Source organism: Triticum aestivum, chromosome 7D (genome assembly GCF_018294505.1).
Source record: "Triticum aestivum cultivar Chinese Spring chromosome 7D, IWGSC CS RefSeq v2.1, whole genome shotgun sequence".
Classification (NCBI taxonomy): domain Eukaryota; kingdom Viridiplantae; phylum Streptophyta; class Magnoliopsida; order Poales; family Poaceae; genus Triticum; species Triticum aestivum.
In genome coordinates this window covers 520461573-520482133 of record NC_057814.1, presented here as the reverse complement: position 1 = coordinate 520482133, position 20561 = coordinate 520461573, and the positions used below count along the sequence as shown (strand labels likewise).

The following is a 20561-nucleotide window of genomic DNA, read 5'->3' as shown; positions in this document are numbered from 1 at the left end:
ATCATGGTATGCACCATATCCAATAGGGTGTAGTTATGATGTTCGGACACACCATCACACTATGGTGTTCCAGGCAGTATTAGTTGTGAAACAATTTCCACAATGTCTTAATTGTGTGCCAAACTCGTAACTCAGATATTCATCTCTATGATCATATCATAGACATTTTATCCTCTTGTCACGACGATCTTCAACTTCACTCTGAAATTACTTGAACCTTTCAATAATTCAGACTTGTGTTTCATCAAGTAAATATACTCAGCATCTACTCAAATCATTTGTGAAGCAAGAACATAACGATATCCACTGCATGCCTCAGCACTCATTGGACTGCACACATCAAAATGTATTACTTCCAACAAGTTGCTTTCTTGTTCCATCTCACTGAAAGGAGGCCTTTCAGTCATCTTGCCCATGTGGTATGATTTGCATGTCTCAAGTGATTCAAAATCAAGTGAGTCCAAACGATCCATCTGTATGGACTTTCTTCATGCATATATACTAATAGACATGGTTCGCATGTCTCAATCTTTTCAAAAACGAGTGAGTCCAAAGATCCATCAACATGGAGCTTCTTCATGCGTTTTATACCAATATGACTCAAGTGGCAGTGCCACAAGTATGTGGTACTATCATTACCATCTTATATCTTTTGGCATGAACATGTGTATCACTACGATCGAGATTCAATAAACCATTCATTTTAGGTGCAAGACCATTGAAGGTATTATTCAAATAGACAGAGTAACCATTATTCTCCTTAAATGAATAACCGTATTGCGATAAACATAATCCAATCATGTCTATGCTCAACGCAAACACCAAATAACAATTATTTAGGTTTAACACCAATCTTGATGGTAGAGGGAGCATGCGATGCTTGATCACATCAACCTTGGAAACACTTCCAACACATATTGTCATCTCACCTTTAGCTAGTCTCCGTTTATTCCGTAGCCTTTTATTTCGAGTTACCAACACTTAGCAACCGAACCGGTATCTAATACCCTGGTGCTACTAGGAGTACTAGTAAAGTACACATTAATATAATGTATATCCAATATACTTTTGTCGACCTTGCCTACCTTCTCATCTACCAAGTATCTAGGGTAGTTCTGCTTCAGTGACCGTTCCCCTCATTACAGAAGCACTTAGTCTCGGGTTTGGGTTCAACCTTGGGTTTCTTCACTAGAGCAGCAACTGATTTGCCGTTTCATGAAGTATCCCTTCTTTCCCTTGCCCTTCTTGAAACTAGCGGTTTTACTAACCATCAACAATTGATGCTCCTACTTGATTTCTACTTTCGTGGTGTCAAACATCGCGAATAGCTCAAGGATCATCATATCTATCCCTGATTTGTTATAGTTCATCACGAAGCTCTAGTAGTTTGGTGGCAGTGACTTTGGAGAACCATCACTATCTCATCTGGAAGATTAACTCCCACTTGATTCAAGCGATTGTAGTACTCAGACAATCTGAGCACATGCTCAACGGTTGAGCTTTTCTCCCTTAGTTTGCAGGCTTAAGAAACTTGTCAGAGGTCTCATACCTCTTGACATGGGCATGAGCCTAAAATCCCAATTTCAGCTCTTGGAACATCTCATATGTTCCGGGACGTTTCAAAATGTCTTCGGTGCCTCAATTCTAAACCGTTCAACATTACGCATTGAACTATCACGTAGTCATCAAAATGTGTATGTCAGATGTTCGCAACATCCACAAACGACGCTCGAGGTTCAGCACACCGAGCGGTGCATGAAGGACATAAGCCTTCTGTGCAGCAATGAGGACAATCCTCAGTTTACGGACCCAGTCCGCATAATTGCTACTATCATCTTTCAACTAAATTTTCTCTAGGAACATATCTTAAACAGTAGAACTAAAGCGTAAGCTACGACATAATTTGCAAAGACCTTTTGACTATGTTCATGATAATTAAGTTCATCTAATTATTTAATGAACTCCCACTCAGATAGACATCCCTCTAGTCATCTAAGTGATACATGATCCGAGTCAACTAGGCCGTGTCCGATCATCACGTGAGACGGACTAGTCATCATCGATGAACATCTCCATGTTGATCATATCTACTATACGACTCATGTTCGACCTTTCGGTCTCTTGTGTTCCGAGGCCATGTCTGTACATGCTAGGCTCGTCAAGTCAACCTAAGTGTTTCACATGTGTAAATCTGGCTTACACCCGTTGTATGCGAACGTTAGAATTTATCACACCCGATAATCACGTGGTGCTTCGAAACAACGAACCTTCGCAACGGTGCACAGTTAGGGGGAACACATCTCTTGAAATTTTAGTGAGGGATCATCTTATTTATGCTACCGTCGTTCTAAGCAAATAAGATGTAAACATGACAAACATCACATGCAAATCATAAAGTGACATGATATGGCCAATATCATCTTGCGCCTTTGATCTCCATCTTCGAGGCGCGGCATGATCACCTTCGTCACCGGCATGACACCATGATCTCCATCATCATGTCTTCATGAAGTTGTCTCGCCAACTATTACTTCTACTACTATGGCTAACGGTTAGCAATAAAGTAAAGTAATTACATGGCGTTTTCATTGACACGTAGGTCATACAATAAATTAAGACAACTCCTATGCCTCCTGCCGGTTGTCATACTCATCGACATGCAAGTCGTGATTCCTATTACAAGAACATGATCAATCTCATACATCACATATATAATTCATCACATCCTTTTGGCCATATCACATCACATAGCATACCCTGCAAAAACAAGTTAGACGTCTTCTAATTGTTGTTGCATGTTTTACGTGGCTGTTATGGGTTTCTAGCAAGAACGTTTCTTACCTACGCAAAAGCCACAACGGTGATATGCCAATTGCTATTTACCCTTCATAAGGACCCTTTTCATTGAATCTGATCCAACTAAAGTGGGAGAGACAGACACCCGCTAGCCACCTTATGCATCAAGTGCATGTCAGTCGGTGGAACCTGTCTCACGTAAGAGTACGTGTAAGGTCGGTCCGGGCCGCTTCATCCCACAATGCCGCCGAATCAAGATAAGACTAGTAACGGCAAGCAAATTGAACAAATCATCGCCCACAACTACTTTGTGTTCTACTCGTGCATAGAATCTACGCATAGACCTGGCTCATGATGCCACTGTTGGGGAACGTAGCAGAAATTAAAATTTTTCCTACGTGTCACCAAGATCAATCTAGGAGATGCTAGCAACGAGAGGGGAGGAGTGCATCTACATACCCTTGTAGATCGCGAGCGGAAGCGTTCAAGAGAACGGGGTTGATGGAGTCGTACTCGTCGTGATCCGAATCACCGATGATCCTAGCGCCGAACGGACGGCACCTCCGCGTTCAACACACGTACGGAGCGGGGACGTCTCCTCCTTCTTGATCCAGCAAGGGGGAGGAGAAGTTGATGGAGATCCAGCAGCACGACGGCGTGGTGGTGGAAGTAGCGGGATCCCGGCAGGGCTTCGCCAAGCGCAAGCGGGGAGGAAGAGGTGTCACGGGAGGGAGGGAGGCGCCAGGGCTTGGGGTGCTGCTCCCATGCGCCTCCCCACTATATATAGGGGTGGAGGGGGCTGGTTTCTTGCCCTCCAAGTCCATTGGGGCGTTGGCAAAGGTGGGGGAAAGAAATCCCATCATTTTCCTTCCCCACCGATTGTTATCCCCTTTTTTAGGGATCTTGATCTTATCCCTTCGGGATATGATCTTATTCCTTCTAAGGTGGGATCTTGGTGCGCCTTGACCAGGGGTGTGGGGCCTTGCCCCCACTACCCACGTTCATGTGGGTCCCCCCATGCAGGTTGGCCCCACTTCGGAACCTTCTAGAACCTTTCTGGTACAATACCGAAAAATCCCGAACATTTTCCGGTGGCCAAAATAGGACTTCCCATATATAAATCTTTACCTCCAGACCATTCCGGAACTCCTCGGGACGTCCGGGATATCATCCGGGACTCTGAACGACTTTCGGATTTCCGCATACTAATATCTCTACAACCCTAGCGTCACCGAACCTTAAGTGTGTAGACCCTACGGGTTCGGGAGACATGCAGACATGACCGAGACGACTCTCCGGTCAATAACCAACAGCGGGATCTGGATACCCATGTTAGCTCCCACATGTTCCACGATGATCTCATCGGATGAACCACGATGTCGAGGATTCAATCAATCCCGTATACAATTCCCTTTGTCAATCGGTACGTTACTTGCCCGAGATTCGATCGTCGGTATCCCAATACCTTGTTCAATCTCGTTACCGGCAAGTCACTTTACTCGTACCGTAATGCATGATCCCGTGACCAAACACTTGGTCACATTGAGCTCATTATGATGATGCATTACCGAGTGGGCCCAGAGATACCTCTCCGTCATACGGAGTGACAAATCCCAGTCTCGATTCGTGCCAACCCAACAGACACTTTCGGAGATACCTGTAGTGCACCTTTATAGCCACCCAGTTACGTTGTGACGTTTGGTACACCCAAAGCATTCCTACGGTATCCGGGAGTTGCACAATCTCATGGTCTAAGGAAATGATACTTGACATTAGAAAAGCTCTAGCAAACGAACTACACGATTTTGTGCTATGTTTAGGATTGGGTCTTGTCCATCACATCATTCTCCTAATGATGTGATCCCGTTATCAATGACATCCAATGTCCATGGTCAGGAAACAATAACCATCTATTGATCAACGAGCTAGTCAACTAGAGGCTTACTAGGGACATGTTGTGGTCTATGTATTCACACATGTATTACGGTTTCCAGTTAATACAATTATAGCATGAACAACAGACAATTATCATGAACAAGGAAATACAATAATAACCATTTTATTATTGCCTCTAGGGCATATTTCCAACACACTTTACCTGCTTGTGTAGATCTCTCCATTTCCTGGAGGCACTCTCTTCGACTCTCTTCACTAACTTCCTGGTGTATTTATAGTTTTTTCCTTCTTTGAATTTTATGTTTATTTTTTCACACGTAGGGTGTGGTGTATTACATCATTCAGGTATGTGTTCTCTATGTGGTCAAACAATAAATGCAATTATTTCATGAAGGTGATTTTTTTACCACAGATGATTTATGCTCTTCGATTGAAGGGGTGGACATAACTTGTAGAAATATGCACACAAAACGGATGACATACGGTGCCATGCTCTTTAATTGAAGGGGTGAACATAGCCATATACAAATATATAATGAGTTTTAAATTTTGTTAAGTCTCCCTATCCGTAGCTTCTTGGGCTCTCTAATTTGACTTCCTTTTCATGCAAGTGCTAATTTAGAGCTGGGATCTCCATAAATAAGTGTACTTAGCAACAAGGCTTGCAAATATCAATCTTTCCCCCTCAAACTAGACATGTAAAAATGTTTCAAGCTTACAAATTGAATGTTTAAAGTAATTTTTTGTGAAAAAATAACATTATTTTCCAATAGATATGTACCAGCATACCTGTGAATCATATATTTTAGATGCTTAATTTGTCTTATATTTTTTCACTTCATTATATTTACTTCAAATGAGTTATTCATCTTCTGAGCAATTTTATTTCTCCTTATATAGCTTTTTTGTGTGTATGTATTACTCTGTTGCATTTAGTAGTTTTTGACTCGTAATTTTAACTTGGTTCCCCATTTGATGTACTACATGAAATGTGCTATTATTCTTGTTTTTCTAACATGATTATCCTTGGTTGGTGGCGCTTTTAGAATATGTGTGACATTTTCTTTCTAGCATGCTTCATTTCGTTTTCAGCCACGACAAAAGAACTTTGACATGGATCAATCATCGTACATTCGTACTACAAATTCTCCTATTGAACTATTTAACATTATGTCCATCACAAAAACAAAAAACTACTCACTCCGTCACATAATATAAGACGTAGCTTGAAAAAATGTTTTACATTATGGGACGAAGCGAGTAGTTAACATTGTGAACTTACATGCATTAGTGTATTAGATAGTTGGCATACGTAATTGAGAAATCTTCGCAACAATTTCCGGCACGACAAAGCGTGCATATCCGCACAGTGAAAGTAGTGTCAACGATGCCGTTTTCTTTAGGATCAAAGGACCAAGCCCCAAGCCCTACTCCACGGAAACCAAACCAGAACAGAGTTCAACATCCAAAGTGGTCTCATGCCTCCACGGGAGTGGTTGTTGTCGCTCATTTTGATGTACTCTGAACATCACATCATATCCAAAATGCTCTGTGTAGTTGTTGATCCACCCCCTTGTTCCGCCAAGTTTGAGATTGCAGGACCACGCCTTTCATTCCTTCTTTTTTTCTGCGGGTGGCCTTTCATTCCTTAATAGTAGTAGATCCATTAATTACATACAATTATTTATTCATTTTTTGCGGGAAAAATCCATACAAATTGCAGGGACAGAACATGCATGTTGTACACTGTTGGCAATTCTACATACCACACACGGATAAATAATAAGCACAACAGCAAAACTTAGTCAGTCAGAATATCACCCTCATCCATGGAGATGCACTTATATGGCCCACCAACGCGTTGCGTGGTACGTGACGATGTATGCTTTGTAGTATATGCGGCTGCAAGAGTACGTACGTACGTGGGCAGGTGGTCGATCGCGCCCAGCTTAGATCTCGGCGGTGAGGCATTCCACGTCGAGCTGGAACTTGTCCATGGCGTTCTTGGGCAGGCTGATGGGCACCACGGTGCCCTCCTCTCCCTTGCCGTTCTTGGACCTGGAGAAGTAGTTGGTCACGCCGGGGATCGGCCCCTCGCCGTCCTTGGCCGGCCCGCCGTACACCGCCTCGCCCCACCCGAAGTCCACGCTCTTGAACCCAGCGTGGCTCACGTCCGACACGATGTACGTCTGCGACAGCGTGAACAGTGGCCGCCCCCGAGCACCATCAGGTCCGCCATCGACAACAGGTAGTCGTACGTCACTGCCGACTTGGCCTTCTTCACCAGCTCCAGCGCGTAGCCCAGCCCGCGTGCGCACAGCTCCCCGGCCGTGATCGCCGCCACGGAGTAGGCGAACGCGTTCCCGTAGAAGCCCTCCAGGAGCAGCACATCGCGGCGGCCGCGCGCGTTCACGATGAAGGACAGCCGCACCTCCTCGTCGGCGCCGTACCCGAGCGCCGCCGTGCGGCCCAGCCAGATGCACGCCTGAAAAGATTGAGAAGAGGTGTTAGGGGGGGGGGTTGAATAGACACTTCGCAAGAAAAGTTGTAGTTTCTAATTTTTTTAAGTTGAAGTGAAGTTTTAGCACAAGTTCAAACATTCACAATACATATCAAGCAAGCATGACAAGAGTATATGAGCAGCGAAAAGTAAATCATGCAAGTTGCAAGAATGTAAAGGGATTGGATTGAAGTGTGCAAACGCAATTGAAGACACGGAGATTTTTTATCCGTGGTTCCGATAGGTGGTGCTATCATACATCCACGTTGATGGATACTTCCACCCACGAAGGGTAACGGTTGCGCGAGTCCACGGAGGGCTCCACCTACGAAGGGTCCATGAAGAAGCAACCTTGTCTATCCCACAATGGCCATCGCCCACGAAGGAGTTGCCTCACTAGGGTAGATCTTCACGAAATAGGCGATCTCCTTGCCCGTACAAACTCCTTGGTTCAACTCCACAATCTTGACGGAGGCTCCCAAGTGACACCTAACCAATTTAGGAGACACCACTCTCCAAAAGGTAATAGATGGTGTGTTGATGATGAACTCCTTGCTCTTGTGCTTTAAATGATAGTCTCCCGAACACTCAACTCTCTTTCATAGGATTGTATTTGGTGGAAAGATGATTTGAGTGGAAAGCAACTTGGGGAAGGCTAGAGATCAAGATTTATGTGGTTGGAATGGAATATCTTGACCTCAACACAAGTGTAGGTGGTTCTCTCTCAGAAAATGTATGTTGGAAGTGTAGGCATGTTCTGATGGCTCTCTCCACGAATGAAGAGTGGGTGGACGGGTATATATAGCCTCCACACAAAATCTAACCGTTACACACAATTTACCAAACTCGGTGGGACCGAATCAGAAAACTCGGTCGGACCGATTTAGTTCATAATGTGACCGTTAGGATTTTCGGTGGGACCGACATGTCAACTCGGTGGGACCGATATCATTAGGGTTAGGGCATAACGTAATCTCGGTTGGACTGATTACTCAAACTCGGTTGGACCGACTTTGGTAATAAGCTAACCAGAGAGTTGGTCAGGCAAACTCGATGGGACCGATTCGCTCATCTCGGTTGGACCGAAACGTTACGAAGGGAAAACAGAGAGTTTGCATTGCAATCTCGGTGGGACCGATCGCTCATCTCGGTTGGACCGAAACATTACGAAGGGAAATAGAGAGATTGAAATCCCATCTCGGTGAGACCGAGATCCCTATCGGTGAGACCGAAAAGACTAGGGTTTCTGGCAGTGGCTATGTCAAATGAACTCGGTGGCGTCGGATAGAAAATTTCGGTGGGGCCGAGTTTGACTTTTGGTTTGGGACATATGTGGATATGAGAAAGTAGTTGAGGGTTTTTGGAGCATATCACTAAGCATTTTGAGCAAGTAACCCATTAAGCAACACCTCATTCCCTTTTAATAGTATTGGATTTTCCTATGGACTCAATGTGATCTTGGATCATTAAAAGTAAAATGTAGAGTCTTGAGCTTTGAGCTCGAGCCAATCCTTTGTCCTCATCATCTTGAAGGGGTTCCACATCCTCTACTCCGTGCCACTCCATTGTTGAACTTATCTGAAACATACTAAATGAAAGCATTAGTCCAACAAGAGATATGTTGACATTAATTACCAAAATCACCAGGGAGCACTTTGTGCTTTCAATATCCCACTTTTTGGTAATTGATGACAACATACATCAAAGCTTTAGATAAAGATATAGAGAATAACAAGTAAAGCTTTGGAAAGACATGTAACATGCATAGGCTCCCCCTACATGTATGCAATCATGTAAATATGGAGCATGTGAATGCATAAGCATGACAGAGTAAGCAATGTGTTACATGTATCTTGGCTATATGCATCAGAGCAAATGATGTGAGTATAGAAAATGTACCTTCATGCTCATGAGTCCTTCTTGCAAAAAGTATGTACATCAGCAAGAGATCCTTATGCACATGAGTGTGATGCATATACTTACCTTGTGATCTTGAGTTGGCTTAGGAAGTAATGAACCTGAGTAAACAAGGTTAGATAACACAAGTACATCTACTAGCCAAAGCAACAAAAGGAACCACAAGAGTACCAAGACTGGGATGACATGTAGAGAGTGAGTACTAAGTACTCTATTGGATATAGACATGTCCCCAAAGGTAAAGATATGCAATGAATTCAAAGATTTCCTTCCCTTAGATGTCTTGCTCCCCCTGAATCTTGCATGGGATACTGGGTGAAGATAGGGAACAGAAAAATCAGAGCAAAGAAAGAAAAACATAGCAAATGCAAAACAACCAAATATGAACATGTATTTCCCCTCTTAAAGACATGTGACTTCTCTCCTCTTGAACACCAAGCATCTGGGGCCTTTAATTCTCCCTGTTGAAGAACTCTCTCCCCCTAATAAAATGATTAAGCTTTGATGTGATCTCTCTCTCCCCCTTTGACATCAATTTCCAAGAAGGGCTCTTCTGGATTTTGTTACAAATGGGTTTGGTCCTTGAGGCACAAAGCAGAGCAGTATGTTGAATGTGATGCTGGTAGAGGACAAGAATCATTGAGTGGAGGTTAACAAAAAAAACAGGAACAAGTAGCAAATTATCTTTTCTGGATAGAAGTCGGTGACACCGAGTTGTTTTCGTCGGTAGCACCGAAAGGATTTGGTTGGACCGAAAGCAACAGATCAGTGAAACCGAGTTTATTACAGAGAAAACACTTGTCACCTCAGCTCACTAGGCAAATAAGATCTCACATGGATTTGCAAGGAATTAACTGAAAGATTTGCAATAAATTGGATACATGGAATGCAGAACAAAACAGAGAAACGAAAATCTAGATGATGTTTTTTTGGAAAGAGAACAAATATGCAAAGGACAATATGCAGAAACTCAAGGGAACACTAGAGAACTTCATCTAGAATTTGGCGGTGACAAAGGCACCTATGTTAGAGTATATTGACTAAGGAGTCAAGTGAGAACACTTGATCATAAGTCATACTCATCATTTAAGCTCAAAATGGGGTTACCATTTTTCGTTTAAGCATCTTGATGTATTCACATCTTGTTGAGTTGCTTTGACCCATGACTTGGAGTAAAGCTTCTCTAAGATGAAATAACATACCTTGGGTGGCGGTATTGATCTTGATCATGTAGTTGAACTTGTGTGGGTTGCTCAAGGTTGATGAAGCTCATCAAGAGTTGGGAGCACCACTTGGAATTTGAGTTCATCTACCTACATGGGTTAGTTTTTGCAAGGAAGAGCACTTGTGTATCCAAAATGACAATCATGAAACTTGATACCAAATGAAATTTGATAGAATTTGTCAAAGGATATGTTGAAGATTTTCGTGCTTCCTTGTCATCAACCACCGTATTGTAGCGACTTGGTGATGTAGAGATTGCTCAAGATGTGAGTGATTTGCAATCTCATAGATTTAGATTCATCCAAGTACCTACAAGGGTTAGATAACATGCAAGGGTGCAAATATATCCAAGACATATGAAGATCATCATAAGAGGAAAAATCAAGGATTAGTCATAGATTCATGCCTTGCATGTATCCAAAGGAGTTCCTACTCCAAGTTTGAAGCATCAATAATGTTCAACCCACCTCTCAAATGAAAAAAGACTTTCTCATAAAGTGGTTTGGTGAATATATCCGTCAATTGCTTATCGATACGAACATGCTTAAGATCAATGTCCCCTTTAGCAACATGATCTCGAATGAAATGATGACGAACTTCAATATGCTTAGTTCGAGAATGCTGCACGGGATTATGAGCAATCTTAATAGCACTTTCATTGTCACAAAGAAATGGAACATGTTTCACATTGATCCCATAATCTTTGAGAGTTTGGGTCATCCAAAGTAATCGAGCACAACATGAACCGGTGGCAATGTATTCCGCTTCGGCGGTGGATAAGGATACCGAGTTTTGTTTCTTGGAAGACCAAGACACAAGAGATCTAGAAATTGACAAGTACCCGAAGTGGACTTTCTATCAACCTTGTCTCCGGCATAGTCTGAGTCGGAATAGCCAACAAGATCAAAAGAAGACCTCTTAGGATACCAAATGCCAAAATTTGGTGTATGTATTAAGTATCTCACTATCCTTTTCACAGCCTTAAGATGACATTCTTTGGGGGCCGCCTGATATCGTGCACACATGCACACGCTTAGCATAATATCGGGACGAGAGGCACATAGATATAACACTGATCCAATCATGGAGCGATAAACCTTTTGATCAACTGGTTCACCATCCTTAGTCAAGTCAAGATGTCCACTAGTAGGCATGGGAGTTTTCATACCTTTGCTTTCTTGCATGTTGAACTTCTTGAATAAGTCCTTGGTGTACTTTGTTTGAGAAACGAAGGTGCCTTCCTTAGTTTGCTTGATTTGTAAACCAAGAAAGAACTTGAGTTCACTCATCATAGACATCTCAAACTTCTTTGACATTAGCTTTCCAAACTTTTCACTAAAGTGAGGGTTAGTCGAACCAAATATGATATCATCAACATAAATTTGGCATACAAATAATTCACCATTAACCCTTTTAGTGAAAAGAGGAGAATCTATCTTTCCAATCTCAAAGCCTTTTTCAATAAGGAACTTGGTCAAGCATTTATACCATGCTCTAGGAGCTTGTTTAAGACCATAAAGAGCTTTGTGAAGTTTTTAAACATGATCGGGTTTCTTAGGATTGACAAAGCCGGGAGGTTGTTTAACATAAACTTCCTCCTCAATTTCACCATTCAGAAAAGCACTTTTAATGTCCATTTGGTATAAAGTGATATCATGGTGATTAACATAGGCAAGTAAGATGCGGATGGACTCAAGTCTAGCAACGGGGGCATATGTCTCACCGTAGTCCATACCTTCGACTTGAGTGTAGCCTTGGGTGACTAGACGAGCTTTGTTGCGGATGACTTGACCATCTTCATCTTGCTTGTTGCAAAACACCCATTTGGTACCAATGATGTTGTGGTTTTGTCGGGATTCTCGACCAATGTCCACACTTGGTTTCTCTCAAAGTTGTGTAGCTCTTCATGCGTGGCGTTTATCCAATCCGGATCTTCCAACGCTTCTTCAACCTTCATGGGTTCAACGCTTCTTCCAACGCTTCTTCAACCTTCATGGGTTCACCTCCGTTGGACGAACCTTGCCAATAGATAAGTCTTGGATTGCTTCCGAAGGATCTTTATCTCCTACATCAATTGGCAATGGCTCTACTTGCGAGCCGTTAGATTCATCAAACTTCACATCTACCGTCTCTTCAACCTTTCGGGTGAAATTGTTGTAGACACGGTAAGTGTGAGAGTTTGAGCCATAACCAAGTAGGAAACCTTCATGAGATTTAGGAGCAAATTTAGAACGACGATGCCTATCAAGAATGTAGCACTTTGAGCCGAATACTCGAAAGTATCCAACTTGGGGTTTGTTACCGGTGAGAAGCTCGTATGCCGTCTTGCCGAGTAGCTTGTGAAGATACAAGCGATTTGTTGCATGACAAGCTGTCTCAACCGCTTCCGCCCAAAAGTGTTTTGGAGTCTTGTACTCATCAAGCATCATTCTTGCCATCTCAATAAGAGTCCGGTTCTTCCTCTCAACAACTCCATTTTGTTGAGGCATGTACGTAGCTGAGAACTCGTGTGAAATCTCTTCTTCGCCAAGAAAGGTATCCACATTCGCGTTCTTGAACTCCGTTCCGTTGTCGCTGCGAACCTTCTTGATCTTCACTTCAAATTGATTTTGGGCCTTCCTAGCGAAGCTCTTGAAGATCTTTTGGACCTGCGATTTGTCATCAAGAAAGAACACCCACGTAAATCTTGAAAAATCATCAACTATGACTAGACCAAATGAGTTACCACCGAGACTCTTGTAGGCATTGGGACCAAAGAGATCCATGTGAAGTAGCTCGAGCGGTCTTCTCGTGGTCATGATGTTCTTCACGGGGTGGCTTCCTCCAACTTGTTTTCCTGCTTGACAAGCACTACAAAGTCTATCCTTGTCAAATATAACATCTTTTACTCCAAGGATATGATCACCCTTAATAAGCTTATCAAGATTTCGCATGCCCACATGACCTAACCTTCTATGCCACAACCATCCTTTCAAAGATTTAGCAATAAAGCAAGTTCTAGGTTGAGCCTTTTTAGTGAAATCAACAATGTAAAGATCACCTCTACGGATACCGGTAAAGACCATTTTATGATTATCTCTATGAAACACTTGGCAATCTACTTCAGTAAATAGGACGTTGAAACCAAAGTCAGCAAGTCTAGATACGGAAATTAAATTGTAGCCAAGCGATTCAACGAGCATAACATTTTGTATGGAGCTATCATGTGAGATGGCCACCTTACCAAGGCCAAGCACCTTACCCTTTGAGTTATCACCGAAAGTGACATACTTTCGAGGGCCGTCATTTTCAGCAGGCTCACGAAACATATCTTTGTCTCCGGTCATATGATCAGTACATCCACTATCAAGGACCCATTCCTTTCCTCCAGCCATGTAGCCGCGAAGATTAGCCATAAGACCAAAGTGTCTCATTGCATCATCAAGATCATAGTCACTGTCATCATCCTCATCATAGTATCCATGTTCAACATCGTCATGTGATGGATCAATTCCTAGAGAGAGTGATTCATTAGAAGTATGACCGTAACAATGTTCATCTCTATGAATTCTAGTGACTTCGGAAATGATATTGCTAATAATTCTAACATCTCCTTTGGCACGCATGAGATCACGAAGCTCAAATAGACAATCATCAAACTTAGGATCACTAGTACTCATCCTATTCAAGGCAATAGACTTATGGAGAATTTCATCTAGATTTTTCAAGGAATAATTTGGGAATCGTTCCTCTAGAAATCTCCATATGGTGTAAGCACAATCTAGAGTAGGTAAGCTAGCAATCAAATTTTTAGGCAATCCTTTTACAATGAGATTGATAGTTCTAAGATTGCGAATCATGTCAAGATCCTCATTGGGTGTGGGATGCAAAGGATCAACAATGCGATCACAAGGAGTAGTAATGTACTTGGTCAAATGATATTGAAAGTGCTAGTTATCGACTAGAGGGGGGTGAATAGGCGATTTTCATGAAAGTCTTCAAAATATGAGAGTTTCGAAGACGAACAGTAGAAACAACCTATTGATATGCAGCGAAAGGTAGACTACACTAGACAAGCCATAGTCAAGCAAGTAATGAAGCTAAAGCACGAAGACTATTAGCAGCTAGGTAGTATGGACCAAGATGGAAGATAGTATGAAGCCAAACAACAATAGTCATCACACAGTGAAGTCAAACAGATCAGGCAAGCTTGCAAATGACTTCACGAAGACAAACTGTAAATAAGTGAGGGAAGAGATAGAACCAGTTGCTTGGTGAGGACAAGGATTTGTTGGACCAGTTCCAGTTGCTGTGACAACTGTACGTCTGGTTAGGGAGGCTGAGATTCAACTCAGAAGACCGCGTCTTCACCTTATTCCCCTTGAGCTAAGGACACTTAGTCCTCGCCCAATCACTCTGGTAAGTCTTCAAGGTAGACTTCCAAACCTTCGCAGACTTCGTTCACCGGCAATCCACAATGACTCTTGGATGCTCAGAACGTGACGCCTAACCGGCTGGAGGATTCACAGTTCTCAAGAGTAACAAGTCTTCAGATCACGCGGACAGAAAGACTTCAGTGATGCCTAACACTCTTTGGCTCTGGGTGTTTTGGGCTTTGTCCTCGCAAGGATCTCTCTCTCAAAGGCTTCGGAGGTGGGTTGCTCTCAAACGACAAAAGCCGTGCACTAACTCTGAGCAGCCATCAATTTATGGTGTAGGGGGTGGGCTATTTATAGCCACTAGGCAACCCGACCTGATTTGTCCGAAATGACCCTGGGTCACTAAGGAACTGACACGTGTTCCAACGGTCAGATTTCAAACACACGCGGCAGCTTGACTTGGGCTACAAGTAAAGCTGACTCATCCAGCTCTGGATAAGATTTGCTCTCATTGTCTTCGCTCGAAGACATAGGATTTGGTTGAGCATCACTTCAGTCACTCTGACTTCGTTCACTTGGACCCCACTTAACAGTACGGTGGTTCCTATGACTCAACAAAGAAGAAAAGGAAACTACGAAACATCTATGTCTTCGCACTCTATAGTCTTCACGTGAATGTGTTCTCGAGTCATAATCTTCGTTGTGATTATCTTCACATACCACCATTGTCTTCAATGTCTTCACACATTTTTAGGGGTCATCTCCGGTAGGTAAACCGAAATGGGGGACTACTACCTGTGTTATCCTGCAATTCTCACAAACACATTAGTCCCTCAACCAGGTTTGTCGTCAATACTCCAAAACCAACTAGGGGTGGCACTAGATGCACTTACAATCTCCCCCTTTTTGGTGATTGATGACAAACTGGTTGAATTTTTCAACGGGGATAAAAGTATGTGAAATTGTAAAGGATTGAGGTATTGTCTTCGTAAGTAGCAAAAGGCTCCACCTGAAGATGTGCATATGAGTGTTTTGCTTTTGAATGCAAATGCACATGGCAGGTTGTACTTGTGGAGATCCTCTTCAACTTATGAAGACAATTCATCATGCATGAAAAGATATAACGAAGATAATGACATGCATAATGAAAAATGGACGTCTGTGAAATGACTTCGTGCGGAATTTATCGTCGCACATGCGGAATTTATCATCGCATCACATAGTTGACAGAAAAGGTAGCAGACGACCATCAAGTTTAAGTGTTACAACTCAAAGAACCAAATGTATCAAAAGCGAGAGTTGTAAGCACTTGGCAAAAAGTATAACAACCACCCATATGGACCCGCTTGAAGACTGCCAACTCATATGCTTCTCCCCCTTTTGTTAGTAAGGACCAAAAAGGTTTGAAGACATAGAGCTTCTACTTGTTCCCATGAGGAGTAGGTGAAGTTGCAGGGTCGTCGTTGAGGTCCGGTGGTGCAGAAGAACTTGGAGCAGTGTCGATGCGAGGCGAAGTTGCAGTCGATGAAGAAGCATCATCTTCGTCATCAATGACTCTGGCATTGACAGTTGCAGCTGAGGAAGAGTAGTTAGAGTCTTCGAGTGAGGGAGTCCAACGCAAGACGGCGTTCCTGGGAGGAGTGGAATCAAATTTGAATCTCTCTGTGAAGCCATCTTGTTGAAGATCATCTTCAGAGCTCAGCAATGTCAGACTCTTCCACGACCGCCGACAGGTTTCATGAGTGACAAATGCATTCTTGGTGGCAAGGTTTCGAATGCGATTAACATCCACCAAGAGGCTTTGCATCTGACGCTTCAGCCAGTCATGATGCTTATCCTGTTTTTGATGCAGGGCGACGAGAAGCTCTCGGTCATTGAGAACACGAGATCGCTTCCGAGGCCTTTGAGCAATTGTGCTTTCAGTGGCTTCAGTATGGGCACGATGAGGTGCACGTGTATTTCCAGCCAAAGGATAAACACGAGTAGTAGCAAGAACTCCTTCAATGGGTTGAGTGAAGCTTTGGTGATCGGCGTTGTGAAGATATATAGGCTCCTTGGCAGGTTCTGGGTAAATGGCTTCGACAGACATATCAACCTCTGGCAAGAATATGAGATGATTGCGCGCAGAAGGCTGATAGTTGACAGCAGAATGAAACTTGATGAGGCGCATTACCCATGGAGCATAAAACTTTAGACCAAATAGATCAGAGCCAGATGCAGCCAGTTGCCTGATGAAGAAGTCCTGAGCATTGAAGCTGATGCCATTGAAGATATAGAAAACCAATGTCTTCATTGCTCCTTCAAGCTTTGTTGTAGGACAATGTCCTTTGACAGGCCATAGAGTTCGCCTGATGATATGATAAATAGTGCGGGGCAGATACTCTAGGTCTTCAACAAAGAGTTCCTTTGGATATTTAGCGTCTTGCGGCAGTGGCTTCATCATGCTAAGCATTTGGCTCATGTTTGGCTCAGGCTTCTGGAATATGCTCTCCAAAGCATTGCGGTGAAGCTGACAACCAGGTTCATAGAGTTCACCTGGAGTGGGCATGGCAGTAAGCTCAATAATATCAAGAGCTTTGGCTTCGTGGTGTACATTGCATGTCATCCACTCAAGGACCCAAGTCTTCGGATCCCTGTTGTAGCCATGAATGTGAAGAGTTGCATAGAATTGTAACAGAAGCTCTTCATTCCAATTCTTTTTGTCGGTCACAAACTAGAGAAGGCCGGCATCTCTGAAGCAGTCAAGGGCTTCTTCCAAGCAGGGCAGGCCAGCAATGGCTTTGCAGTCTAGACGCATATGGGAAAAATGCGCCCTTGGTTGTATAAGACACAAGAATAGTAACTGCGCTTCTGATAGCTCCAAAACTGATCAGATGAAATTCTTGGCCTTGTATATGGGTTCTTGGCACTATCAAAGAAGGTGTTGTGTGCTTTGAAGCCATTCACATTAAACGATCCTGGTGAAGTTGCAGTACCTAGAAACATTGGCAGCCTGGGCTTTGGCTTCTGGACCTGAGTCCTGTGCTCCACATGATAGTCAAATTGAGGTCCGGGAGCAGGAGGAGGAACCAGAATAGGCCAACGAACCATGACAGGTTGGCCGCGATCAAATGCTAGCTCAATGGTGTGAGGCCTTGGGGGTGGTACAGGAGCATCGGCATTGACATGGGCTTCGATTTGCACAATGGCTTCAGGTGCAACATTGGCTTGAGGGGTCATGTCCACTTTAGGCGCCACATTAGCTGCAGCCATGACAACGTCATTGGCTTCAGTGTTGTTGTCGGTGGCCGCCTCAGTATTTTCAACCTCCACTTGAGTGGCTGGAGGGTCTGGCACATACACGTTCTCCTCGAGAACAACTTCTTGGTTGGGAGGGGGTGTAGCAACACGCTCTTCTTCTTGATGGGGTTCTTCTTGGTCATCGGCTGATGCAATCGGAATGTCTTCAGCAGCTTTGGCTTCAGACGCAGAGACGTTCTCAGTTGGAGTGGCTTCAGGAAACACTTGTCATGCCACTGAGTTATGTTGCTCTCCTCCTTCTCGAACGCTCGATAGAGCGACTTGTGGCCTTGGTCCTTTGTGAAGCCTGCGAAATGTGGGCGACGCTTTTGGAGAGGGAGTTGGCTGGACCACATAGTCATCATCGTTAAGCACCGGAGTGGTGACTTGAGGTGGGGGAGTACTTGGTGATTCTTCTTGGCGGGGGGAGTCTTGAGGGCGATCAGCCCATGATGCATCCTGAGCAATTGGCGTCAATGGACGACGAATGCTGATGAGTTTGTTGTTCGTAAGAACAGGCGATGATACCATTTGGTGCTCAATCTGAGGAAAGACTTCATCATCATCTACATTGTCTTGTGGACCAATGTCTTCAGCTGCGGTGGGGTCAACAGCTAGAACTTCTTTAGCTTCAGGAGCCTCTGTGGTAGCAGGCTCGAGAACAATCAACTGACGCTCTTGGTTTTCTGACGCAGGACGAGCAACTGAGATTGGCTCAACAACAAGGGGATCTGTGGGATCAGCCCGATCTTTCTTCTTTGTCTTCCTCTTCTTGGTCGGTGGAGCATCATCAGTGGTGTTCTTGCTCTTGCGCTTTTTGGCTTCAGCCTCAGCTGCCCTTGTCTTCTTAAGTTCAGACGCAACTATGGGGACCTTAGGCTTCGAGCCTGTCATACTGGCAGGGAAGACAATGTGAGGTGCTTCCTGCCCTAATGCTTCAGCTTGGGCCACAGCAGGCTTCTTCTCTGCAGCCATCTTGGGGTCGATGCCTGGACGCCCAAGTGCCTTGCGCTTTTCAGCTTTGTTATAAACTTGAACACATTTGCTGGCAAAGAGCTTCATCCGTTCTCTTGATCCTTTTGCTGCTTCTCGTTTATGTTGAAACTGCTCTTTGAGCTCATGCAGCATTTTCTTGAAGCGTTGAACATCAGCAGCACTAAGATTGGCCATGTTCCTCTTGAATTGGGCTTTTTCATGATCAATCTTGTTCTTCAATTCAACGATCTTCTGTGCCAGTGCCAGCTCATTTGCAATGGCGCTGTGAAAAGAGACACTAATGCCAATGGGAAGTTCAAGATCATCGATGCTGACACTTGGGTTGTCAAACCGTTCATCAATGAAGTTATTCAATATTTGCACATCAAAGAGAGGTAGATCGTTGAAGATCTCCGCCTCCTCCTTGCTCTTTATCAACAGCTCAAGAGCATCATCGCCAAGATCTTCGTCACTTGACAAATCAATGGCTTCATCCTCGTTCCTCAAAACGGCAGCTGGCGTCAGTGCTCGCGCAGAGCTCTGGATGGGCTTCTTCTTCTTGGTCTTGGAGATGCGAGAAAAATCTTCAGACTACACACTTGCTTCTGGAGGTGCAGTGGCTAGAGGCTTCGCACGCAAAACTTTAGCTGCAGCAGAGGGCTTTGAAGCCTTTGGTTTCTTCTGCTTCAGTGGCTTAGGTGGAGCAGGCGTTTCATCAGAATCAGCGTCGTCTGCAGAATGCTCCACGGCTGCCCCCTGAACAACAATGTGTGTGATGAGACCTTCGAGGTTGTAGAAGGGCCCAACAATATTGGGTTTAGCATCACGGGTGCCATCAGCCCGAGGAGCAGATGGACCGGGGTTGAAGTCTAATCCAAGCGATTTCTTGTTCTCTTTGGCAGATGCCTTTGCAGTCTGAAAGTTGCGCTTGAACAGATTATCGTCACGACACCATAGCAGTGATGATGGGTCGGCATTAGCAGGCTATGGTCCACGGACCATACAGGGGTAGAAACCCTGAGCAATAGCTTCAGATCTGTTCTTGGGTTGAAGATTTCGAAAGAGAATATCACCCCAAGGACACTTGATGGCATTCTTCTCAGCATACTCCTTGGTCACGAACCTGTATTTGAACCGTTGCTCGGCCCAATATCTTCGAATCCACTGGATTCGAGTTTTGCGCTGATTGTAATCCTCTTCAGGATCAGTCTTGTACAACTCATGGAGATCTGGTGGAAAATCCTTTGATGTGCCCCCCACGGCGCTGCCTGCCGCCCTTTCTTGCTGACTTTTCTGTGGCCATTGTATTCAAGCAGAAAGGCTTCAGTACAGTGAACGACTTCTGCTTGCTGGTCAGACAGGAACTTGCTGATGGTGAATGAATGTGATGCTGTAAGAACTCTGCAAATGAATGCAGACTATGAGAACCAAGGGATTCTCCCATGGACATGTACCTGTGACATCATTAGAGATGCGAGGGAAGGGGAAGAGGTCATATGCATTCTCAGAAGATTTTGAAGATAAATAGTTTGAAGACATTGACCTCATAGCGCGAAGACATTCACTTATATGTTGAGAGTTGGTTCCAGATTTGTACGAATCCAAGAATAGGTACA

General features: G+C 43.9%; 1 pseudogene; it reads right to left on the bottom strand.

Annotated features, from left to right (window-relative positions):
* Positions 1-6641: 6641 nt before the first annotated feature.
* LOC123171222 (benzyl alcohol O-benzoyltransferase-like) lies at positions 6642-19140 on the bottom strand (annotated as a pseudogene).
* Positions 19141-20561: the final 1421 nt, after the last annotated feature.